This window comes from Miscanthus floridulus, chromosome 5 (assembly GCF_019320115.1).
Source record: "Miscanthus floridulus cultivar M001 chromosome 5, ASM1932011v1, whole genome shotgun sequence".
Classification (NCBI taxonomy): Eukaryota; Viridiplantae; Streptophyta; class Magnoliopsida; order Poales; family Poaceae; genus Miscanthus; species Miscanthus floridulus.
This window is the reverse complement of record NC_089584.1, coordinates 115596889-115612094: the sequence shown is the minus strand read 5'-3', so window position 1 is coordinate 115612094 and position 15206 is coordinate 115596889.

Sequence of the window (15206 nt, the reverse complement as noted above, 5' to 3'; positions counted from 1 at the left end):
TCCCCGAACGGAGCAACTCCATCACAAAAACAAAAACCGATTGCAGTCATTAAAACACACATGAATGTTTTACACAGGGGTTCCCCCCCCCCCACGAACTTAAAATTCTTACATTTACTAACTACTTATATTTAAAAAGGTATTAAACCGACCCGGCGGCATCCACTGACGGCGTGACCGACGAAGGAGCATGCTGCTAGCTCCCTGGCAGTACGACGTTTGGCTCGATCAGGGCCGAGGTGACGTTCCCCCCCGAACCAGGCTCCGTGCTATCTGCAGGCTCAGAGACATCCTCTCCACGCATGCTTCGAGCCATGTCCTGACGGCAAACATCCATCACCCACTCGGTGGAGACATGCTCTGACACCGACCGCGCGTGCGGCAGTAGGCTCACCCCGATTGACTGGATGTCCTCCATGCTCGGGCCTTTAGCATACCTGCCGTAGATAGTGGTGAAGTCCAGATTCGGGTGGTACATCGCCACCGAGGTCAGCACCCCCGACGCTCCATAAAATAGCCCGCTCCTGACAAGGTCCTTGACTGTGTCCGTGACCTCCGCCAGCTGAACTACGGACACGCTGGTACTTGGCGCCACCCTGAGGACTTCCGAGATGACGAGCTGGGCAGCATTGCGGATCTGGCCGAGCTCCCCTTCGAGAGCACGTCGCTCTTCACGGGACTTGGCTAGCTCCTCGACATTCTGGCTGAAGTTCGCCTTGGTCGTCTCCAGGTCTCGCTCCAGCGCCTTCACCTTTTCACCCAGCTCTGCAAGAAGGGCGACAAGCTCAAAAATAGGCTTGGGGGAAAAAATCAACACCACGAGAAAACAAAAAGGTACGCACCGATGTGAGAAGCCTCAAGGGTGGAGAGATCCTCTGCCTGCCGAGCCACCTGCTCGCGCAGCCGGGCACTCGCGTCCTCCATTCCCATCACCTGGTCCCAGAGCATGAGCACCTCCCGATCCGCTTCCGACCGGGCCCTCTACTTTGTTTCTAGGGCCTTCTGTGCCGACTCCAGGGTGGCTCGCTCCGGCTCAAGGGCTACCAAGGCCTCTTGGAGCGCCACCTCAGTGTTCGCCAGGGATGTCCGTAGCCCCGCCTCCATCTCCGCCTGGCGGACCTTTGCCGCCTCGAGCCCTCGCTCGGCAGTAGTTGCCCGCTCTGCCACACGCTGCTCCTCCGCCCACGCCGCAGCCGCCTTGGCTACCCGGACCTGGGACTCGCGGCAAGCGGACTCCACCCGACGCTCAAGCTTGGCCATCCAGGCGTGTTCCGCCTGGAGGAAGTGAGACTTGTGGGACGACACCTTCCTTATTTCCTAGGGAAAACAGGCGTTATAAAAACAATCGACAAAAGATTCAAAGGGCAAGGAGAAGTACCAGAAACTCAACTCCGCGGCGAGCTGCAGGTCAACCTCAACCAGCTACCGGGCAAACTGAGCCTGCTTCCAGGCGCTCTCCAGCTTTGCGGACAACTCGGTGAGCTCGGACACCATGGCATGCCCTTGTCCCCCCAAAATTTCCCAGAGCTGGTGCTCCCAGGAATCCCAGAGGACGAACCTCACCTTCGACAGGTCTTCAGGGAAGGGCCACTCTAGGTCACCCTCCGATGAACCGCCAGAGGGCCCAGCCTCCAACCGGACCACCGCCAGCTCCCGCGGAGACACCGGCGGGTCCGCCACGGTATCCGCCTCGTCGTCAGACGGGATCTCCACCACCACGTTTGCATGGGATGCCGCTTGGCGTCCCAACTCTGTCCCAGCCATGCTTCCCTCTCGCGACTTTGGCCCCGACGGCAAGGTTGGGTCGTGCAGCCCTCCACCCGGCGAGATGGGGAGCTCGCCCCCCCCCCCCTCGTCTCCTCCACCGCAACCGGTGGAGGAGGGGACGCAAGAGTTACCTCCGACGCCACCCCCGCCATCGGCATCGGGATCACCGCCAGCAACGTCGCCGCCGCTATCATGTTACCAGCAGCCGTCCCAGGGGACACCACCCCCAGGAGGGAAGGGTTCACCGCCGCCACCCTGCTGCCCCCTTGCTCACCGCAACACGCTGCAGAGTGGGCCTCCAAACCTCCTGCACGGTGGCCGGGGCGATGCTCAACCCCGGCGTCCCCCGGCCGCTAACAAAAATCATGGGTAAGCCGCACTCCAAAAAGACTCGACCACCAAAAGTCAAAGAAGCAACAAAAAGAAACATACCGGGTGGCGAGCGGCACTACTCTAAAGACTGGCTCCGACGACGACGGGCCCACAGGACGAGGACCGCTCCCAGACTACGACCCACGCCCCCTCACTTCAGACAGGGTCGGAGTCATCCCAACCCGCTCCTGCCCGGCCTGCGGGTCGTTACGACCTCCGGCTCGGGGCTCCCCGACCAGAGCAGCGGGCGAGGCGTCCCCTGACTGCGAGTCATGCGTCGACCGGGCACCAGTCTGCCCCTCGGACCGCCCAGACTGTTTGGCCGCACCCACGGTAGGCGGGGCCTCCTCCGGCCGCAAGTTCGGCGTTGGCACCGGTCCTATCGCCGCACAGTCGCCGGGCCGCCCCTCGGACCGCCTGGCTCGTCCAGCCGCGTCCGCCACAGGCGATGATGGAGCTGGCAACGCCATCGAGGGGCGGGTTGACCACGTCCGCTTCACCACAAGCTCGCCAACGGCGTCCGCGCTAGCTGCATGCTTCCTCGACGCAGGAACCTCTGCGCGTCGCGCGGCCTCCTGCTCCTCACCAGCAGACATCGCCGTAGGGTCGCAACGCACCGCCGAGGTCACAATGACCTCCTGACTCTCCTCCTCATCGAAGAAGGCCATGTCATCTAGATCTGTAGGATCATCCGATGCGAGTTCTGACTCGACGTCGCTCGCACGTTCCCCGGCTCTCACGCGCCAATGAAAGGTCCTTGTTTGGTTTTGGTAATTGAGTGACAACTTAGGTGGATTAATTGTGTTTATGTGAGATACACAGGTGATTAGTCCACAGGTACATGTGTGTGAGCAACATATGCCATGGAGGTGAAAATGGCTTGGAGATGTTGGAAAGCTCACACATGTGATGATGGAGCTTAAATGCACATGAGACATGACATTGAGTCATGTGATCAAGGTGGAGAAGATCAAGACAAGACTTGGCTTGATGGACCGGTTGCAAGCGTGAAGGGCAAGTCGAAGGCTTTGGAGTGATGGACCGCGTGGCGGTGAAGCTTGAGCAAGACTTGGCGCCGATGGACGATGGCAACGGTGAAGAGCAAGTAGAGTCAAGATCGATGAACCAATATGATCATGTGATGATATGAAGTGGATCATATCATTGTTGATCATGTTGGTGCATGTGTTGCATCGACATTGAAGGAGATGGAATGGAATGCGCAAGGCAAAGGTATAACCTAGGGCATTTCATTTCACCAGTCATAGGTGTGTAGAGAAGTTTATAACTAGGTTTAGGATAGATGGCCATACTATCAAGAGGGGCAAACTTGTTTGCATATTGGTCATCTAGTGCCACTCGAGTGATCTAACTTTGCATTGTCGCTAGGATCGAGTGGCGTGGCAAGTTGAGTGGCTAACATCCTTTGGGAAATGATTGTGAAAAGCTAACACACATACACATGGTGGTGTACACTTGTTGGTGTTGGCACATTTACAAAGGAGGTAGTGTTTGCAGGGTTGAGATGGGTTTGGGTCCCTCTCTCCCTCCCGCCGAGCAAGCTCGGCGGGATTCGGCGCATTCGGGAAAATGGAATGCCTACTTTCTATTGCGCCGGATGCAACCTCTTGGTGGTTGGCACATTGGTGCAAGGGTGAAGAAGTTAGAAGTAAAAACGAGCTGATCGCGAAGACGCTGGCGTCGGTCAACTGACCGGACGCTGGGTCTGAATGCACCAGACACTGGCTGGCTGCGTCCGGTCAGGCTGACGTACGATGACGCAGAAGCTGGAGTGTGACCGGACGCTGGCTGTGTCCGATCAAGTGTGACTGGACGCGTCGGATCGAGGTCGGTACCTTACTGGAAACGACTGGACGCTGGGGGTTTAGCATCCGATCAGTTGAAAGCTGCTGCGTCCGGTCAAGTCAAGTGACCGTTGGAACCGGGACACGTGGCCGTCTGTGGGCGACCGGACACTGAGGTCCAGCGTTCGGTCAACACGACCGGAGCGTCCGGTCGGCCCGACCGTTGCCCAGTGAAGGGGTAACGGCTAGTTTAGCCCTTGGGGCTATAAATAGAAGTGGCCTTCGGCCATGGCTGGTGCTGAGCACCTCAAGGGACTTAGTGTCCATGCTTGTGAGTGCTTGGGAGCCCTCCATCACACATATACTTGATAGTGATCATTCGATTGTGTGAGTGAGTGATTCTAGTGCGATTGCATCGTGAGGTTGCATCGAGTGGCACTAGGTGATCGAGTTGCAAGCCGGTGGTGCTTGTTACTCTTGGAGGTTACCACCTCCTAGACGGCTTGGTGGTGGTCTCCGTGGAAGCCCGCAAGAAGCTTGTGCGGCGCTCCGGAGAAGTGCTTGTGAGGGGCATTGTGCTCGCCTCGCGGGAGCCGCGAAGAGCAACTCTAGTAAAGCGTGTCATTGAGCTACCCTCACTCAAGGGGTAGGTTCTTGCGGCGCCCGACGTGCGGGCTTAGCAGGTGATGCTAATTAGCCGCCGAACCACCAAGTGAGCGGTCGACACAACGGGGACTAGCGTGTTGGCAAACACGTGAACCTCGGGAGAAAAATCATCGTGTCAACCTTGTTCTTCCCGTTGGTTTGCATCCCCATTACACAAGCTTGCAATTACTTTTATACATATTAAGCTTGTGTAGTTGCTCTTGTAATTAGATAGCTTGTGTAGCTTGCTAGTTACCTTCTTGCTTGTGTAGCATAGAAGTAGCTCCCTTGAGTGGCTAATTTGGTTTTAGTAACCTTGTTAGTCACATTGCTTAGTTTGTGTAGCTAAGTATTTGCGCTCTCTAATTAGGCATTGGTTGCCTTGTTATTGAGCTTTGCTAGTGAGCTTAGTTGGCTTTGTGCTTTTGCTTACTAGCATGTGTAGGAGCTCCCTTGTTGCTTAAAGTACTAGTGGCATAGGTTTGTGTGACCTTGCTCCTAGAATTGTTTAGGAGAGCTCTAACTAGCCCGGCACCTTTGTTGCATAATTGTTATCTTTGCAAGGTGCTAGTGAACATATATAGTGGGGTATAGTCTTGGCTAGACCGATAGTTTTAATTCCACATTTGTATCGGTTAGCCGATGTGATTAAGATTCAAAAAGACTATTCACCCCCCCTCTAGTCCACCATCTCGACCCTTCAGCCGAGCGACCTCCTTCTTCTTCTCTTCTTTCCGATAAACCTCCTTGGTTTTCTTCTTCTTCCAGGTGTCTGCCACCTCCTTCTGGGCGGCCTATCGGGCCCGGCCCACTAGCCCCTTGGGAAGGTGCGGTCGGGACTTGTACCTCCCAAGCCCCTATAGAACGAATGAACTGAAATCAAAAAAGAAAGAGGGGCAGAGGAAAAAGCACGAGCAAAGTAAGGGAGCATACCAGCGAGGGCACGATCGAGGCATTAAACGGTATGGGTTTTCCCACCACAGTCTCTTTAGCCCTCAGCTACAGCACTCGGCCGACGCGACTCTAGATCTCATCGTCCGGCAGCTCCTCTGACGATGCACGGTCTGGGTCCGACCAGCCATCGTACTTCCACATCGGGTGCGTCCTCTCCGCCAACGGCTCGACCCAGCTGCGGGAAAGGGTGTGGAACACCCGCACCCTGTCGAGGCTGTCCCTTATGAGCTTCCAGAGCTCCTCCTCGATGGCCTCCACCTTGTGCCTCTCCATGTGGGCATAGCCCCACGACCAACTCTTCTGCTTCACCGGCCTCCCACTGGTAAACGCCGAAAACAGTGCCCCCACCAGATTCCTAATGTAGAACCACTCCCCATGCCATCCCCGGTTGGAGTCACATGGGGAGTACACGGGATACAAGCCTCCCACGCGTGGCTTCCTCTACAGGGCGAAGCCTCCAACTGGAGCGATCTCGGCCGAACTCCAGCCCGCCATGGCTCTCCCAGAGAAGAAGAGCTAGAAGAGGTCCACATGCGGCTCCATCCCGAGGAAAGCCTCGCAAACGGTGACAAAGCCAGCGATGTGCAGCACCCCCATTGGGTTGAGTTGCTGTAGTTCTAGACCCTACTCGTTGAGGAGCCTGCGCAGGAACCAGTGTGCAGGGTATCCTAATCCACGCTCGTGGAAGGTAAGGAAAAAAAACCACCTCATCGGGACGAGGTTGCGGAAACTCCTCCTTCCCGAGGACCCTCTAGTGCGCCACCTCCTACGGCGGCAGGAACCCCTTCGCGACGAACACCTCCAGCACTGATGCCCTCATGGTGGATGACCTCCAGTACGACATTTTGGTGAGTTCCTCTCTTCTCCCTTGCTCTCTCCCCTTCTTTCCTAGAAACCTCCGCAGCTCTCAGGAATGCTCACGACAAAGAGCAGGAGAGAAGGCGGCGGCAGATGAAGAACAGGCAAGAGAGCGGAACGAAAACCCTCTCCCCTCTCCTACTTAAGGAAAAGGAAGCGGCGATTATGGAGGGACGCACCGATTGGGGAAGCCAGAACGACGGGGCGAGATTTCTCTCTTTCTTTCATTTAATGCAGATAAGACGCGCCCTGCTCGATGGAATGGCTCCTGATCGGACGGGACGTGGCCTGGCCGTGGTCCACCACTACCGCATGATCAACCACTACCACATGATGGGCACAGGAATTGAAGCGCCACCGCACGCAGGTGGCTCCCCACTTCCCTAGGTCAGACCTAAAGGAACCAGAACAACAGGTAAGGATAGACACCGACTGACAGGTAAGGAAGCAAAGGGACGCCCCATGTAGGCCACGCCGACTCCATCGTGGAGGACGAGCATGGGTCCCGGTCAGACATTTCCGACTGAAGCTCTCCGAACCCCGTCACACAGGTCGTTAGAGTCCCAATCGGACTTTTCCGACTGAGGCTCTCCAAGCCCCGTCACTCCAGTCGTCAAGGTAAACATTACCAAAACCCCCTCTATTTCATTACAAATCATTCATACATCCATACGCGCATTCATCTCATACGCCTAAACCCCCCGGACGGTTAGGGCATGAACCGCTCGGGGGCTCAGGAACTAAGCATCGCACGTGCAGCGAAATGCACCAGAACGCTCCGTGTTGCACCACGAAGCGGTGGCTTGCCTCATTTGACATGAGCAACCAAACAGAGCCATGGGAGAAAACTGTAGATGAGCACCGTGCGGTCTTCGCCTGGTCTGGCAAACCGGGTCATCTCAACCTTCTCGTTCGATCCTGAACCTCTCGCCAGACCCATAGAATCTCCATCGAGGGGAGGCCGTCAGACCACCCGGGTCGGTCTCCGGAACGACATAGGCATCTGCCGGGTTGTAGGTAAAGGAGTAGTGGAATGCCACAAGAGGGCTATGACGACCCTATCACAAACGACGGACCCGGATTCCGCTCGATCACACCCGTTAGCGAGCTCACCGAGCTAGTCCTTGAGCCCGAGTGATCGGGACAGGCGACGAAACTCAGCCCCTTCGGTTGTGAGGAACCGGATGGGGTAGCGCAAAACAACTCACATCGACCCCCACGAAGGCCCGATAAGGCTCGGGGGCTCAAATGCCAAGGGACCGCGACTCTGAACTCGCGTCGACAGGATCGGCGACATCCTGCTACGGCTCTTGGGACCGTGACTCCGAACTCGCGTCGACAGGATAGGCGACATCCAGCTATGGCTCTTGGGACTGCGACTCCGAACTCGCGTCGATAGGATAGGCGACATCTGGCTACGGCTCTTGGGACCGTGACTCCAAACTCGCATCGACTGGATCAGCGACATCCGGCTACGGCTCTTGGGACCGCGACTCCGAACTCGCGTCGACTGTATCGGCGACATCTGGCTATGACTCTTGGGACCGCGACTCTAAACTCGTGTAACGGCTTCACTAACTAAAACTAACTCTCTCGATCCACGGCGAGCACCGATGCCTGGGTCTACCCGTGACTCTACCTTACCTGATCCCACGGCACGCACCGATGCCAAAGATCAAACTCTGTTGCATCCAAAACTAAGCTATCTCCGTTCACGGCGCTCACCGATGCCAGGGCTTGTCTCAAACTAAACTTCCTCGCCCGATCCCCGACGCGCACCAACGCCGGGATCAGTAAGTTCTGTCTCAATCCAATCCCCGCGCTTAAAAACACCTTAGCTACACAACGACGCCATGGTTAAACAAAATTACATCTCAAAACTCAAAACACGTGCACCCACAGACACAACACAAAGAACCCCCCAGTCGGTTCTGCCCGAACCACCTGGGGACTCGGGGGTACACCCGTGGGTGCGCTCGCGCGCACCCGCCAGCAAGACAAAAAATCCCCCGAACGATTCGGCTCAAATCGCCCGGGGGCTCGGGGGCTCCTGTTGGGTTCATAAACCCGGGGTCCCTCGAGAACCAGCTTCCACGCCCGGGCTTGGCCCAGGAAAACAACATATAGTTCATGGGCCGGCCCTAAAATCTAAAACACAGCAGGACGGAAGGGTAGTTTGGTCGCCGACCGAAAGGTCTACCCTTAAGAACAAGCGCCCGCTCATCAACTTCTTCGGCCTACCTCTCCGACCGGAGCGCTCACTTCGGGCACCAGCCGTCTCCGAGCGGTTTCTCCAATCGGAAGGCCTGAAACGCTGCTTTCTACTCCGACCCCACGACCGGGGCTCGTGGGAACCCTACTCACCGCTCTTCTCCGACCGGCGCACTGAGAGCTGACTGGAGCCATCAGACCGGGGGCTCCCCGTTCGGAAGGAACCAGAAGATGTGCAGAGGAAGGCAAGGCATGGCTCACAAGTCAAAACCACTGTACCAGGGATCATACCCTACACGAAACAGTGCTCTGTAGCCACCCTAACACAAAGTATTATAGGGGCCGCTGAAAACTCCCATATGGTAAGCCCCCGCATGTCTCTGGACATCGATCGCAGTATGGGCTCTAGGATTTGCCATACCGGGTGAACATAGCGTGGCTCCTCATATGCCACTAGGCATCAAGAAGTATTTGCAGGTACCGGCGTCCATCCTTCCTGAAGAAGATAGCTCGACCTCGCGTGCACATCTGATATCCTACAACGATATCGACAGTATTGGGGGGCATCAACCATTATCTAGTTTTCATCAGCGTAGGCAACAAGGCTTAGAAACATCCGTACTCTCTCCCTCTCACCTGTAAAGCCATCTCCTTCATCTATAAAAGGGGATGCGCTCCCTCCAACGAGGAGAGATCGACTTCTTCAAGCTCAGACTCACTAGATCGACATTAACACCTTACAACCGCAGGACCACCAAGTTTCGACAGCAACCCTTCCGGTCGGAGCCAACCGAACCTCTTGTACACCCCCTTCTTTCTCCTTCTCGTTTGTAACCCCACTACAGACTTCGAGCACCTAGGCTCAGGAATAAAGTCACCAACCGACCCCGACTGGACGTAGGGCACATTGTCTGAACCAGTATAAATCCTATGCCATTGAGTGCTAGGCCACCACCGATCACAACGTACAACAAAACTACAAATATTTACTAGTTGGTCACTTTCTGCACCGACAGGACCTATTCTGGATTAATAAACTAATATTTTGCCTAGTATCCCAATGCCAAGTCTAGACTAGTATTGACTTTGAGCATTCTTAAAGTTAATGACAGCCGAAGCATATGGAACGTCTTCCTCTTCAACTGTTACTAACTTATTCTTAAAATTATTTGGGATAATTAATCTTACTGCATTGTGCAATTACACTGTGCAAATAGCAGGTGTGGCATTACTTATTCAAACTCTATCACTTAAGCATTCATTTGATATGCCTTTTGTGATAGTCCTAGTACTCAATTGGTCCTGTATTGGTGTATTTCAATAGCCAAAAACTCAGAGACTTCACCAAAATATATCATATTAAAAATTTTGGTGAGTATAAAACTCTTATGTGACATTCCTATTGCCACATAACTCAACTTCACCCATGTAGAGTATGAGGACAATAAACTTCTCCACCCTTTTTTTATAAACATAATTGTCCACTTAATGAAATTCTAAATTATAGTGGGCTATGTTTTTAGTTTAAATCTTTTAAAACTCCCTTTGAAGTCACGCTAAGAATTATAGACCCTTTTATAGCCAACTGGTTTGACTTCATCAGGAAACTTATTAACACCCACACTTTATATATACTTATGGACTTAAGCTCATAAAATTGCTTAGTTTAGAATAACAAAATTCTTCTTCTTGTGCAATCATCTTATAGATTTATCATGGATCACAAGTAGATTAATAACAATAGAGGTTTACTTATGTGCCTACTTATCAACTAATGGTTGCTACATATATCTGTTGTGGCTTACTAATTGACTCTTAAAAATCCACATTAGAAACTCTAATAATTTAAATGGCGGTATACTAATGGCTTATGGCACAAACTAAGATATTTATGTTTTCTTGAGTCATTGATACAAAAAATTGTATCTCTCCAATATTTAATCTTCCTCCTTTGTGAACTCCCACTAACTCCCACTGATTTTTGCATTCTCTAGGAACACATCATATCTTAACAACTTAGTGAAACAGTTATAACAGTAGAAACGCAATCCCTTGGACTTTGCTTCCACTGATTTCTGTGTTCTCTAGGAACATAATCAGGGTGCCACATGGATAGCTCATTTACTTAGAATCTCATTTCTTATCCTTAGCTTGACGGTACTTATGTCTTGCTAAGGTTTTGTCCGGTAAAACTTTTATGGTCAAAGATTCATCAATCAGCGTTGACCAGAATGACAAACATAAGCCATATAAGTCTCCAAAAACAAGCTCTATGAACTAGTCTAATCAGCGTTGGCCAGAATAAACTACAACAAAAAACTTGGTGGACATGCAAACACTAATCAACTTTGGCTAGAAATAGTGAAAGCAAGCCATACGTCAATTAGAGACTAATGTTGGGCTGAGGGACAAAATTAGTATGATTTTCTTATTATTATTTCTTAAGTTCCATGCTTTCTTATTTGAATAGAGCATCTCTTTCTTGATGAGATAGTCCTTTCTCCCCTTCGAAATGTGGCTTAACTATAGTGACACAATTTCGACAAGGTCTCATCACCTGACTAATGATTAACTTAAAGATAATAACATAAGGAAACTCATATCATAGGAAATAAATCTCTGCCAATTAATAAGATAAACCATAATGGAATAAATTTGATGTATTCACTCCAAACTCAAGAACATTTGTTCAAAATATAAAGTATCTCATACTAAGATGACATAATCATCATTAAGAACTAAGTTTAAAACTAATCTAATGTGAAGCTCTAAGGCTCGACTTCATCTTTATTCCATCAATGGCTCTTTAGACTTTGCTCCCCTTGCTCCCCTAGTTTGGCAAGACCTGAGAAGTTAAGATATGCATTATTGCACCTTAGTTAATCCACCATATGTTGAGGAAATATCTTAAGTAAAACTTATGAGACAACTTAAGTTACCTGTCTTTCGAAGTCATTCTTATACTTATCATCAATTTGGTAACTTGCAAAATTTGCAGACCATTGGAAACTTATCATTTTGAGCATGTTTGGTATGGCTTTCTAGCATAGAACTCATAAGGCAATTTACGATAAACTCATGAGACACATGTAATCCAAGTGCCTTCAATTCATAAGCCATATCAAACAAGCTTTTAACATGGTTACCCAGGCCACTTATCCCATCATAATGGACATTAATTAAGTTATCAAAGAGTAAAACCTTTCTAAAATGTGCTTTTATGGAGTTGTGAAGCTCCTTAGCACTTAATTCCCTGTTATCCTTTTCAGTAGGGGAAAACTCCTTATATCAAAAAAGATTGAGTATCTTATGATCATTTTTGCAATCCTATTGGATTTCTCCCATTTTTCTAATTTAGGAGTGTATTCCTTCATCCTCTCAATATAGTAATCATAAATAGGAGAAGGAGCATGTGGTTTTTCCTCATTAAGCGCATAATCAAGGTCTAGCTCCTTAAGAATAGCATGCACCTGATTATTCCAAGTAGGAAAATTAGTGCAACTTAGGGGTTCTATGGTACTTATATAGTCTGCATAATTTACTGAAATTTTTTTGAAGCAAAATAATGTCACAATTAGTAAGCTGTATATATGATGTACTTAAAGCATGAAGTTAAAACAACGTTGGTCAGTATTAACAACATGCTTGAGAACTTTAATTTGCATCACCATTGGGCAGAAACAAACCAAAATTCATCTTAAATAACTCATAATTAAAGTCAATGTTGGTCAGAAATTAATTATGAGTAATCTCTATTTAAACTTCTCGTTGGTCCCATTCAACCAGAGACCATCATATTATTCAGTGGTGGATATAATGTATATATAAATATAAATACTTATTATTAAATGCAAAATTAATGCAAAACATAATCTTAGAGCATCAATATAAAACATAATAATGCTCAAGAAAACATAGAATTAATACTGAAACTAAAACTAAAAACTCAAACTTAAAACTTATTTAAATAGTGCATAAAACTAAGTAAAATTCTCTAAAGAAAAAATTCTTAAACTTAAATATTCTCAGCAACATATTCCCAAAAACATACTTAGATTAACTTAAAGATTACTAAATAAAATGGATAATAAACTTTATATGAAATAAGAATAAATATCATCACGAGGGCATTAAACTTATATATATAGTTGCTAAGAAAGAACTAAGCAAAACTGAACATAAATGAATGGTAATTCTTAGGAAAAGTGTTCCACGTAAACTTAAATGCCCTAAAACTCATTAAATATAACAAAAATGAACATATTAATAGTTGGGGAATGAACATAATTATTTGGGAAATAAACTTAATGTGTAGGCCTATGCTTATAATTAAACTCAATTCCGCCACATTGAATTAGCCTGACTAATGGAGTGACGGCCGACCATCATGTGGTCAGCTGCCGCCCCGTTTCACGCTCGCCTATACATCAATAGGCCGGATAACGGCCCATTCTCCTTCTAGCTAATGCGCGAGTTGTGTGATCCGTTGGATAGATAGATCAGCGGCTGGGAGATGCCAAAGACAAACGACGATCACATACTTAAGCCACTCTGAAAAAACCTAGCCACATTCCTCACACTCTTCTTCTTTTCACTCCCCTTGTTCCAGCCAGCTCTCCTGCTCGGCTGCTGCTCTGCAACACATCGCTGCTCCCGCACGAAGCCACAGGCACCACAGCGCGCGCATGCGGTAGGGTCGTGCGCAGCTCCGTCGAGCTCTGCAGCGGGGTGCACTCATGTGGCATGGCAACGGTGACCCGAAATCGGTCAAGCGACGGTGCGATGCACGCTAGGTGCGGCACCCGTGCAGGCGGGCACAAGCGCCAGTGCCCCTCAAGGCCGCAGCGACGACGGCGCTCCTGAAGCCCAACAAGTCAACGCAGCAGCGCCGTGAGACCAGCGTGGCGGCGGCTGCTACCCGAGGCCCTCACGCGCGCAACGCAGGGCAGCGGCGCCCTTAAGCCACCACGGTGGCGTCGGCGACCCGGCCAACAGCACGGGTACAAGCCACGCGCACGCATGGCTAGGGGCGGCACAGCCGGCAGCGGCGACCCGACCTACAACGCCGGGTACGAGCCACACGGGTGCACGCTCCATGTCTGATCTTAGGGTTAGTTAGTGTTGCTGATTTGGGGAAAGAATTTTTGGGGATTTTGTTTATCGCTGCTGATTTGATTCAATCCCTCCTAAATGCTTAACTCGGATTAATTTTGGTGAAAAACACCCTTAATCGTAGGAAAATATAAATTAATCCGAGACTAATTGCTTAGATTAATTCTTAATCTGAGACTGAATGCGTCTGATCTTATCTAACTGGTCACTCATGGCTTCCTCAAAAGTAATTAAGACAATCACTTAATCAGGCGAGAAAAAATGTCTTGTGCATGTTACTGGAATCATCATTAGATCATAATCATACATCTCGAACTCAAACTGCATATGCACGATCCAAAATTACAGCCAATAAACATGTGTTATGAAACAATCTTACTTAGTACTCATTTGTACTTAAACACGAAAACAGATCTAATCTCAGTACTAATGGCCCTTTAGAACTGACGTAAAAATCAGGAAACGGATATGCTTTGAGTGCTAATGTCCAACTTAAAATATAGTAGATTAAAACTGAATGGATCTTGAGAGAGGCATAAAACTAATACACTCTGGCCTAGGATCATGTTAGGATCTAAGCAAGCTCTTGATACCGATTGTTGAATTAAAACTTAGACTAATAGGATCTTATCTTAGCCTAAACATGATCACTAACTAAATCTTATGCGGAAATTAATCTGATACTAACCAGAGTTTGTAGATGCCATCTGAGTGTCTTCGTAGACATAGAAGAGTTGATGTAGATGAAGTAGATCTTAGTCTTCACTAGATTGAGGTTTGATGTCCCTAGTCGGTGAAGAACGCGATGTAGATCTGCAATAGTACCTAGATGTGGGTAGACGGCCTTCCTAAACCCTCCAGAGCCTAATCGATCGGTTATGTGAATAGTCACATGGATTAGAGAGATTGTGACACTAGTGGCACCTCTCTTATTTATAATCGCGCTGTGGATCAGGGGGCCAAACCCTTAGAATTTTAAGGGTTGCCATCGATCACGACCAGGGTTTTCAATTTCGGTATTGCAAAAATTTCGGCCACCACCGAAACTACCGAATTTCGCGAAATTCGGCCGAAATTTCAGCGAAATTTTTTTAGAGACTAGCACATGAAGTATGCTTTTTCTAAAAAAACATTTAAATCTAAACAAATATTAGTATGATTTATGACTACACATCTATTGAATACAAAAATATGCAATATAAACAATAAAAAATTGAGTCTAAAGTTATATAACACATGTATTAGCGTATTACAAAATTTCGGATTTTTCTTTCGGCCACCACCGAAATTACCGAATTTCACGAAATTTCGCCGAAATTTTGAACCCTGATCACGACAGTTCTTATTTAGTTGGAAATAAATGACGAATGGGTGGACCAAAAGCTTAACGTTTAGTTAATCTCGTAATTAAGTTCAGGATTAGCCGAACCGATCAAATTTCAACAATCTGTGCATTGTACTGTATACGTAGCTTTTGTACAG